This window comes from Esox lucius, chromosome 22 (genome assembly GCF_011004845.1).
Source record: "Esox lucius isolate fEsoLuc1 chromosome 22, fEsoLuc1.pri, whole genome shotgun sequence".
Taxonomy (NCBI): Eukaryota; Metazoa; Chordata; class Actinopteri; order Esociformes; family Esocidae; genus Esox; species Esox lucius.
Window position 1 is genome coordinate 24,571,996 of NC_047590.1, and position 9,843 is coordinate 24,581,838.

The 9,843-nt window shown below is 39.2% G+C and overlaps 2 long non-coding RNA genes across 2 annotated transcripts; both read right to left on the minus strand.

Moving 5' to 3' along the window:
* Positions 1–5,075: 5,075 nt before the first annotated feature.
* On the minus strand, positions 5,076–6,185 carry LOC114830033. The gene is made up of 4 exons (XR_003777768.2): positions 6,145–6,185; positions 5,937–6,020; positions 5,568–5,786; positions 5,076–5,186 (listed from the first exon to the last, which is right to left on the minus strand). It is a non-coding gene; the product is annotated as an uncharacterized LOC114830033 (long non-coding RNA).
* Positions 6,186–6,384: 199 nt separating this feature from the next.
* Positions 6,385–6,816, minus strand: LOC117593730. Its single transcript, XR_004575142.1, has 3 exons — positions 6,785–6,816; positions 6,610–6,681; positions 6,385–6,511 (listed from the first exon to the last, which is right to left on the minus strand). It is a non-coding gene; the product is annotated as an uncharacterized LOC117593730 (long non-coding RNA).
* Positions 6,817–9,843: the final 3,027 nt, after the last annotated feature.

The following is a 9,843-nucleotide window of genomic DNA, read 5'->3' on the forward strand; positions in this document are numbered from 1 at the left end:
CTATGATAAAAATACTTCTACATGCTTTGTAAGTGGGAAAACCTGCAAAATCGGCAGTGTATTAAATACTTGTTCTCACCACTGTTCGTGTGTATAGTGGCTGTTTGTGTAAATATGAAAATAGAAGAAAATGCACACACTGTCTTGCTCACTACTGAAATATTTATTAAATCACAACAGATAAAGCAGAAACATGTAAAACCAGGTGTAATGTAGAGGCCGATGGTCTAGACGCACAAACAGTTTTCAGTGGATGGCAGAGTCCTGTCAGGCTGGTTTAATGCAGAGACACCCCATTCTTCTCTGTACTCATCACCATTCATTTCACAGATGTTATGTAGAACACAACGTCCGATCACCATGGATTTGTCCTTGTGTATGTTGCAGTCATTTCGTTTTAACAAGCACCTCCATCTGCCCTTCAGTCTGCCAAAAGCGTTCTCAACATTTGCAGAAATTGGTGCAGAAATTGTGTACAATGACACACCGTAGTAATGCCGACTCCAAATGAGTTGGTTGCAGGTTTCCATAGCGCAAAGGTGATTTTTTTTTAATGGGTACACAACAGCGGTGTCATGTCTCCCCAGTTATGGTTGCAATCGAGAGCAAAAGGTACAGAAACGTGTCCTTCGACATAAGGGAAATCCTTTATCCACTTTATCCACTGTCTGTTGCTTTGTTTAGTGTATGGTGCATACGTCAGCGGACTAATCCTCGCGGTCTTTAGGCCTTGGTAAAAAACGCACAAAACAATGGGCTGAAGGTACCCTTTAGTTCCTTGAATAGCAGTTCCTAAGGCTCAAAGTTCAGACCCTGCAAACAAGCCTGCACTGGCCCTTTACGGGCCCACTTAGGGCTAGCCTAAGGGCCCCCAGCGGGCTGCCAGCGCAGGGCCCATGAGAATTTGCTCATTGGCAAAACGTTGGCCCCTTAGCCTCACTTAGCCCCCAGGAAGCCCTCACTAAGCCCACACAGGGCCCGCACAATTAATCTACAACAAAAAATCTGAAATGGATGCAGTTACCACTTAACTAATGTCTTTATTGTCCAAAATGTACAGTAGTCAAAAGGATTTCAAATGAATGTATTTATTAATTACAAAATATAAAACATTCAATTCAGGTTAATACAGGTTAAAGGATTAGTTCACATCAAAATGAACATTTCCTGATAATTCACTCACCCCAATACCATCCAAGATGTTCATGTCTTTCTTTCTTCAGTTTTTTGAGCAAAACATTTCAGGATTTTTCTCCACACAATTGGCTTCAAAGACAACCAAAATGTTGAAGTTCAAATCAATGCCGTTTCAAAGGGCTCTCAAGTGTTTCAAAGGGCTCTGTACGATCCCACCTGAGGAATGGGGTCTTATCTGGCGAAACGATCTGCCATTTTCTAAAAAAATTATATACTTTAACCACAATTGTTCATTTTGTGCTGGTCTGCGATGCGCCACGTAGTGGGTCATCAAGTTGGAAAGGTCACGCGTCACGTCATCTAAGTTATTTGTCTGTGTACTCCGGTTCAAAAAGGGCGAAAAAATACATCTCATTTTCTCTTTCAACTTCATAATTGTCCGATATCTTTGTTTTAATTTATTATTATTTTCTTCCTTTTTTTTCGTGACCTTTCCAACTTGATGACGTAATACGTGGCTTGCTGGTGGAGGGTGGTTTGCTGGTGAAAGGTGGCTTGCTGGTGGAAGGCGACTCGCTTGTGCAAGGTTGCTCGCTGGTGGATCAAAACATATTTTCTTGTTATATCTGACAGGTAGTTTATTTGGTCTGTACTTTCTAGATGATTTGCTTTATAAACACTGATGTCTTTTGAATCTAGAGGACTGGAGTAAAGGGAATCTAGCTTTGAAAACCATGTACTTTGTGTTGGTCTTTTCATCACATAGTATGTTCTGTACCAGTCCCAAATTCCCTTGAACCATCACGCAGTTGTCCCCAGTAGTTGTGGCAACGCAGAACTGTTGAAAGATTGCCTTATTATACTGGGTGCAGTGAGGCAGGTTAGGTATTGATGGACCACATGAGTGTTTCATTTTCAGCAAAGGTGTCTTGCTGTCTGTCTGTAAAACGCATTTTTGCAGCTGCACAGCGCACAGTGAGCGTCTGGCTCACTCATTGGCTGTGCTGCGGCAACTGCAAGTGTGCGCCAATGAGTGAGCTAGACGCTCACTGTGCGCTGTGCAGCTGCAAAAATGCGTTTTACATTATAATAGGCTTCAGTAAATCGAGAAAAGGAGCTAAGCAATAGTCGTTCCCTATCTCCCCAGATAGCAATGAGTCGGCGGACCGGAGACGGTCCTCCAGAGACATTAGAAGCGTCAGAATGTCTTAATCGCAATCACGCATGCCTTCCTACCGCCTGTGTTCTGTGGCCGGCCCGTAGGCCAACCGCCGTTATACCTTCCGCGGTAAACGCTATTTTCGAGAGATCTGCCGCTTATTTATATATCTATATATCTAATAAATATATATACATAATAAATATATATATATATATATATAAATTTAATATTTATAGCATGCAGTTTATCGAGAATAATGACAAATTTTCATTTGGTGTTTTGATTCCACATTTCAAAGTACAGTAACTGTCATTCAAACAAGATGTGTCAGATCACTGAAATAAATAACATGCAGAAAAAAATATACATAAATACACACTACAGAACATGCAGGTTTCCAATAAAATTTGGAAGAAAAAAAAACAGCCATACAAGCAAATTATAACACAAACACAATAATTGTTACTAATATAAAGAGGTCAGCTCTGGGATGAAAATAATTACCAGTAAACATAACAAGTAATGAGGATATTTGGTACCAAAGAATGTGCAGGATACCAAATAAATCAAGGTATAAAATCACATTTTCAAGCCATTTCTAACAATAGGAAAAGTGGGAATAATTTAGAGTAAAGCTCTAGAGTAGAATAGACCACTGACATTCACCGCGCCTCCATCTTGAAATCCAAAACGAGGCTAGGGGGTACACTCTAAACCGGAAGTGCATTGACAGAGCGCAGCAGCGGGCATCTGTCATCATGGCGATACCTGTGTGGACATCAAATCTTTCATGTCTTCCCAAAATAACAGTGGACAATGTTGAAAAATGGGCCAATAAGGACTGCATGATTCCCCAGGCTGTTTTGCTGAAAGGATACAGCAACTGGATCGAGGGATATGTGCACAACGTGGAAGGTAATGCACAGACGATCACAGCTTTTTTTCTGAAATCAACATTAGTTAACGTTACTTTTAAAGTTAGCTTGTTAGCTAGATAAAACAGGACGTGACAACATTACAAGCTGATGCTAAGCATTGTTAAGATATATTAACCACACCAGACTGACTTATTTTGAGTGTTAACAATAAATAATTTTACAGACAGTCAAGAGGAGCGAGACAGTCAGTGTGAGAGCTAAGTCTTTTCGCGCAATGCACCTTACAACATTCAGGTATCATGACTGTGGATAAACTGCTCAGTTTGCAGAGTGGTGGCACTGCTAGAACAAATACGCTAGCTAAACGTTCAACAGTTCATCTTGATCGTTCATATCAACAGTTCATCTTTTCCTGCTAGACTAAAAATAACATGTTATGTGCAGTTGATGTGATCTTTAGCTAAAAGTGTATTGGAACCATCAGTCAAAATAGCTTGTTTCCAATGTGTCACTACAAAGCAAGGCAGGGCGCTACTGTTGGTTATTAAAATGAATAAATATTAAGTATAAGTTAATTTGTTTACAGGCATGGGTTGCTCATTTGACATAGCGAAGGTACTATTCAGGTCTCACAGGTAACACAGATGCTAAAAACGAATCAGTAATGTCGTCTACTGAGATGCACAAACCCAGTAAAATGGATGTTACTGTTTATACGTAGTTGTGTGCTTAACAAGGTCTAGATTAGCAATGGTTATCATAAACAGGCACAGATCACGTCTTGTTTATATTTTGCTGTAAGACACGGCTATCCACGGCAGGACGTTAGATGACCAGGCTAGTAAAAAGAGCAACAACTTGCTTAACGTTACCCCCGAATCAGCCCTTCGCTTTTATAACTTAAAAAGGACCGGTTTGTGGCTAATCAAGTCATGTCTATTTAGCCAGAAGGTTTAGCTAGCTATCACTATGACAGTTAACGTAAATATGGCTAACGTTAGCATCGTAAACTAATGTTAACATCTTACCTTGAAATGGCGACCGGGATCTCTTCTTATTTTATGAATCCATTTACGGCCAAGTACAGGATCTTTGGGGAAACGATGGAAGGTTTGACCTGTATAGGATTTCTTTCTCTTTGAAGACGTACGTTTGGGAACAACAATGCGGCGGCATTGTAGGTAACGTTATGACAGAAGTCTACAGATGGGCGGGCCAACGTTACTTCCGTACCCCACAGCCTCGTTTTGGTTTAAAGGAAGTGCCGTAGGTGAATAAGGCGAATTATAATGGCATTGCTGACCTGGAGCACAAGATTTACACCGTGCTGCAATAAGATCTGTGTCTCTTGTATCTGTGATAAACAAAACTTGACATACATATTTATATAAAAATACAGAGGTAAAAACAGACCATTATAACTGCAATGCTGACCTATGGCACAAGGATTTACAAGCTATATTTAACAATAGAATAACAGTTAAGCACTGCGATGGAATGAAAAATGCTGATGTTAAAACAAAGTAGAATATTTGGTACCAGGTAATGTGCAATATCAAGTATCAGAGGTATGAAATAGTATTTCCAAGCTATTATTAATAGAATAACATTTAAGCACACTGATGAAATGAAAGTAGAATTTTGGTACTAGTTAATGTGCAACATCAGGTATGAAATAGGATTTACAAACTATAATAGAATCGTTAAGATGGAATGAAATAAGCCAATACTAAAGTTAATACAAAAAAAAACAGGGTGGGTTTGGTGAGTGTAGTCTGGCACTTCTGGCTTCTTGATGTTACTGACTGCAGGATAAAGAAAGTGTTCCAGTTCAGGGATGCTGGGGTGTCAGTAGTCAGCCTAGGTTTAAGGGGTTGGCTGTGGGTCCTTCTCAGCTGGGCGGCTTTTTCCTCCTTCACAGTCTGATGCTCCTTTCAGGTAACGTGTAACGTTAACCTGGACCGCCTCATCAGTGGCATCCTGGGTTGCCGGGTTCTTCCGGAGGGCCCCTGTAGAAAATACAGATCTGTCATTACATTTGAATGGCATAAGGGCATCTACTTAAAAAAATTACTTTGAACAATGGTCTTCAGGAACAGGTCTCTAAAACAGGTTTTATCCCCTATACCAGTCCAGGTTGTATTAACGGCAAGGTTATTAGAGAAAATACTCTGAAGCATTCTCCACACTGTTGTCTTCAGGTCCCTCCCACATTTGATAGCCAAAAACCGAAGCTGAAAATGTGTTAAATTACATTTCTCGCAAGCTTCTCATACATAAATATAAAATGTGACAGGCTGTGGATTTAGATTGTAGAATATACAGTGTACAAACTTAATTTGACTTTTTAGATTACCCTACGGCCTTATAAACGAAAGCAACACACTTACAAATCGTTCCTGGAGCTCTTTATCCTCCCTCAAAATGCTGTCAAGAAACACCAAATCTTCCTGGGTGTCTAGGGGGAGTAACATCCCCTGGCAGGGATAGCTCTCCAACAGACACATTGGCACTGAAATGTTGCAGCATAGTGTCCATTTTGTTTTCCATGCTACGCACAACATCGCCAAACTCTCAAAGACGTCGCAGCACTAGGGTCTGATCTGCACCTACAGGGGTTCCCAGAATAAAAGAATAAAGTAGTCAGTCCTGGTCCCTCAATTACTAAACAATGACATTTATACCTAGGTCTAATACACGTACATGTGGACCCAGTGGGAATTAAATCAACAACCACAGGTGTTGTTTGCAAGTTGTACCTGATTGCCCAGTGCGAGCAAACATCTTCAGCATTGTCCCAAATAGCTTCACCTGCTCTTGAAGCGAGCCGCTGTCACCCGAAGCTACAAAATGAAAGGCATATGGTCATTCTGAACCTACATTACACACAAAAAAGTAAAATTAAAGAAAGAGTGCATGTTCTCACCTGCTCGTGCATGGCTCCCCTCCCTCAGGGCATGTTCTCACCTGCTCGTGCATGGCTCCCCTCCCTCAGGGCATGGCTCCCCTCCCTCAGGGCTTGGTTCTCCTCCCTCAGGGCTTGGTTCTCCTCCCTCAGGGCTTGGTTCTCCTCCCTCAGGGCTTGGTTCTCCTCCCTCAGGGCTTGGTTCTCCTCCCTCAGGGCTTGGTTCTCCTCCCTCAGGGCTTGGTTCTCCTCCCTCAGGGCTTGGTTCTCCTCCCTCAGGGCTTGGTTCTCGTTCTGGAAAACTAAAGGCACTATTTTCAAAACTGTTAAAAAACTGGACATTAGGACATAGGCCTAGAATATACCTTCATTGCTGAAAACGCGATGCCAGGGGAGTCCAAGGGCCAATAACGGAGCGATGACTTTCTCCTATTGATAATCATTGACGTAAAAATATGTTTGAAGTTATTGCATACATGTAATGAATTGGACTTAAATGTAACAGTTTAGCGCAACGTATTACATACCTCCAGCCTTTTCATCCATTTGCTGCCAGGGTACATTTTCTGCTGGGGGTGTAAAGTTTAGTACTTGACGAACTGGGGGAAAAAACATAACAGCTTTAATTTCACTGCAGAGATTGCATATTCAGTAATGAAACAATACTTGAACTGTGCAAAGCTAATGATATGTACAACACACCTCCACACCTTTTATCCAGAAAGTCAAGTGCCCTAAAGAAAAACAGATTATGGATAAAAGGATTCCTAATCTTAAATAGAAGCAATAGTTTCCAAGACAAAAAACATCACAAATAACATCACTTACTTGTACTCAAACTCTTGGCTCTGAAGTGGAGTCTGGATTACTGGGGAGAAACCTGGTTCTGAGAAAGAGGGAACAGAAATTTGAAAATCTAACAAAGTGTACAGTTTAGTTACAGGATCACAAATTAAGCATCACAGCAATACATTTTACATACCAACTCTGAAGTCTACAGATGGCTCAACATTTTCCTGGTTTTCTGGAATCAATGCAACTTCTGTAGAATGTAGTGATTCAAGTGAATGTCCTGTTTGTCCCTCTCAACTCTTTTCATTATTATTTTCCTTTTGGCCCAGTAACTAAACATTGGTGACTAACAATGTATTTACCTTTAAAACCAAAACGATTGACCAACAGTAGGTCTCTTGGGTGAAGATAATCGGTTATGCTCTGGCCAAGGTATCTGCAACAAAACCGGATTGTTAACGTTAGGAATATACAGTAGCTATGCTGTGGGGGGGAAACATTATCAGCCAAATGTGGAACAGTGAAATTGTTAAAAATAAAATGTATTCATTGAGGGTTGTGATTCAAGTGAACACAGAATGTTCCTCAAACATAAAACGTACAGCAGTTCAGAGAATTAGAAATCACAATCGCCTTAAATCCAGTACAGTAGCAACACAGCACAAAACATGCTAGCCACAGTGTGTACTGTAACAAAGGCAAAACAGCATGTGCTAGCTAACACTTACTAGCCACTCTAGCTACTGGACTAGCAGCATACTTGTTCAGGCAAACAAAATAATTTAAACAACATATATACATCGTTATTTTTGTAAGAAAGACTAAGTTTAAATTTTAGTGTTTTCTAGATGTAAAGCTTTTGCTACCTATTATAGCTCGTTAAAATTCAACATGTACTAACAACATTGCGTTAACAAGGCTACTTTAGCTAGTTAGGCCAGAACAAAGATGACTACACATTTTAAATATATAAACTAAAAACAATGTCAACATAATATTGCGTTACACAAAAAGGAAACATGTACTTACTTAAACGATGGTAGTCGATGACTTTGCTAGCTAGCAGACTGTAACTCGCGATTGAGCGATGAACTGATGCGAATGTGTCCAAACCAACATGGCCGGTCGATTTTGAGAGTAGCCTATTTAAAAGCGTCTTGCCGCCGAAGGACCGCGGTCCTTTAGACCCAGGCAACCGCCAGAGAAAATGAAGCAGTCAAAAAATCTCGCAAGAAATGGGAGTGACGTATTCGGCGGCAAACGTTTCATCCCCGCCAGCAGGACGCACCTATAGCCGACAGCTAAGGGCCGGCGGCAAAAAGAAGCCTTGCGGATATTTTTTGCTATCTGGGATATAGGTCACCATAGTTTAATTTCACTTTAGACATATCACATAACCAACAGGATACTACGATATTTCTTCAAAAGCAGATCGTGGAGCCATTTTAATCGTGCACGATCAATATGGTAAACGGGGTGAAAAGGACCATATTTAGCCTATATAAGCTAACTAACGTTACTCCGTTGTCGTTCGACAAAAACATGTCTGGATTAACAAAAAAAACAATAGGTACTGAAAAACAATAATAGCAGAACACACACACTATGGCAAATATTTACTGTTAAAGATAATACTCAATTTACAGTTAAAACTCACCTCAGAGTCAGGAGTATTCCACTGTGAAGGCAGAAACAACCGTTAGGAAGGCGGCAAGTGACGACTGCAGCCTGATGCGCGATGACGTTGATTAATCAAATGCGTTCGACGCATGCGCGGAATTGGATACTTTTAACACGCATGTATTAATCTTTTTATTTAATGTAATTTAAACTGTAATGCCAAGTTAAGATTAGAAAAATAGTTACTTAAATAGATATTTCATTACACAAATTATTCTGTGATTTTAAATAAGTAGATAGCGTATTTAAACTTTATTTAAACAACAAGGGCAAAGTGTTTAGAAAAGCCTAAATAACCTATGTATTATTATTATTATTATTTGTTTAATTCTCACACTCACTGTGCTATAGCCTACTTGGCAGATTATAAGAGTTGTAATAAAATATGTGCACATCCTTTTTATACCCTAAGAGATTTAATAACTTAAGATGACAAGAATAAAAATCCTGTGTCTGGTATCCGATAAATAGAAGAAAAAGTAAAAAGTAATAAACGTTTTGCCTGTTAAAACATCCCAATGTCCAACAAATTCACAAACTGTTGGGGGCGATGTCGGGTAATATTAATGAAAACAGTTATATTTTTATGCAAATGAAATATAGATAGATCAATGTTCTAATGAATAAAGACATTTATGTACAGTTCTGTGCAAACGTCTTAGGCATGTTAATATGATCTCCAATGTTGTTTTGAGTGTTGTAGACAATGGTGTGAAAAGCAACTATAATGAATAAACATTTATTTGACTTGACTGAGGTGTTATTAGTCATGTGAACTTTTCTTTTCTTTCAATTTAATGTATTTTTTATTGTTGAACTTGTTTAGCTATATTAGAATGATACAAATGGCATTAGGCCTATACGTCTATGAAAAATTGTATAAAAAACAGACACAAAGAAGTGAGAAGTTTAAAATTGTATTTAATCTCAACTAACTCTGCCAGAGTGATGGATATCATAATAACTAGATATAACTACTTCATATCTCTGTACCATCAATAACTTTACATTTTGACCTTCTCAAATAAATTAAAAGCCTATTGTTTTATTCCTAATATGCAGGATTCAAAATAAACTAGGTTGGTTGATTTTTTTAAATTACGAGGCAGCCAGATTTTTTACCACCAATTGCATGGTACACTGTTAATTTTGGATTACATTACAATCATCATATCCAGTAAAAATAATAGATTTGTTGAAATTGTTTTTAAAGAGTTTTTAAAGGGATCATGCGTTGTCTTGTAGACACAATCCAATGCAAATAATGGATTTTTTCTTTTTATTCCTTC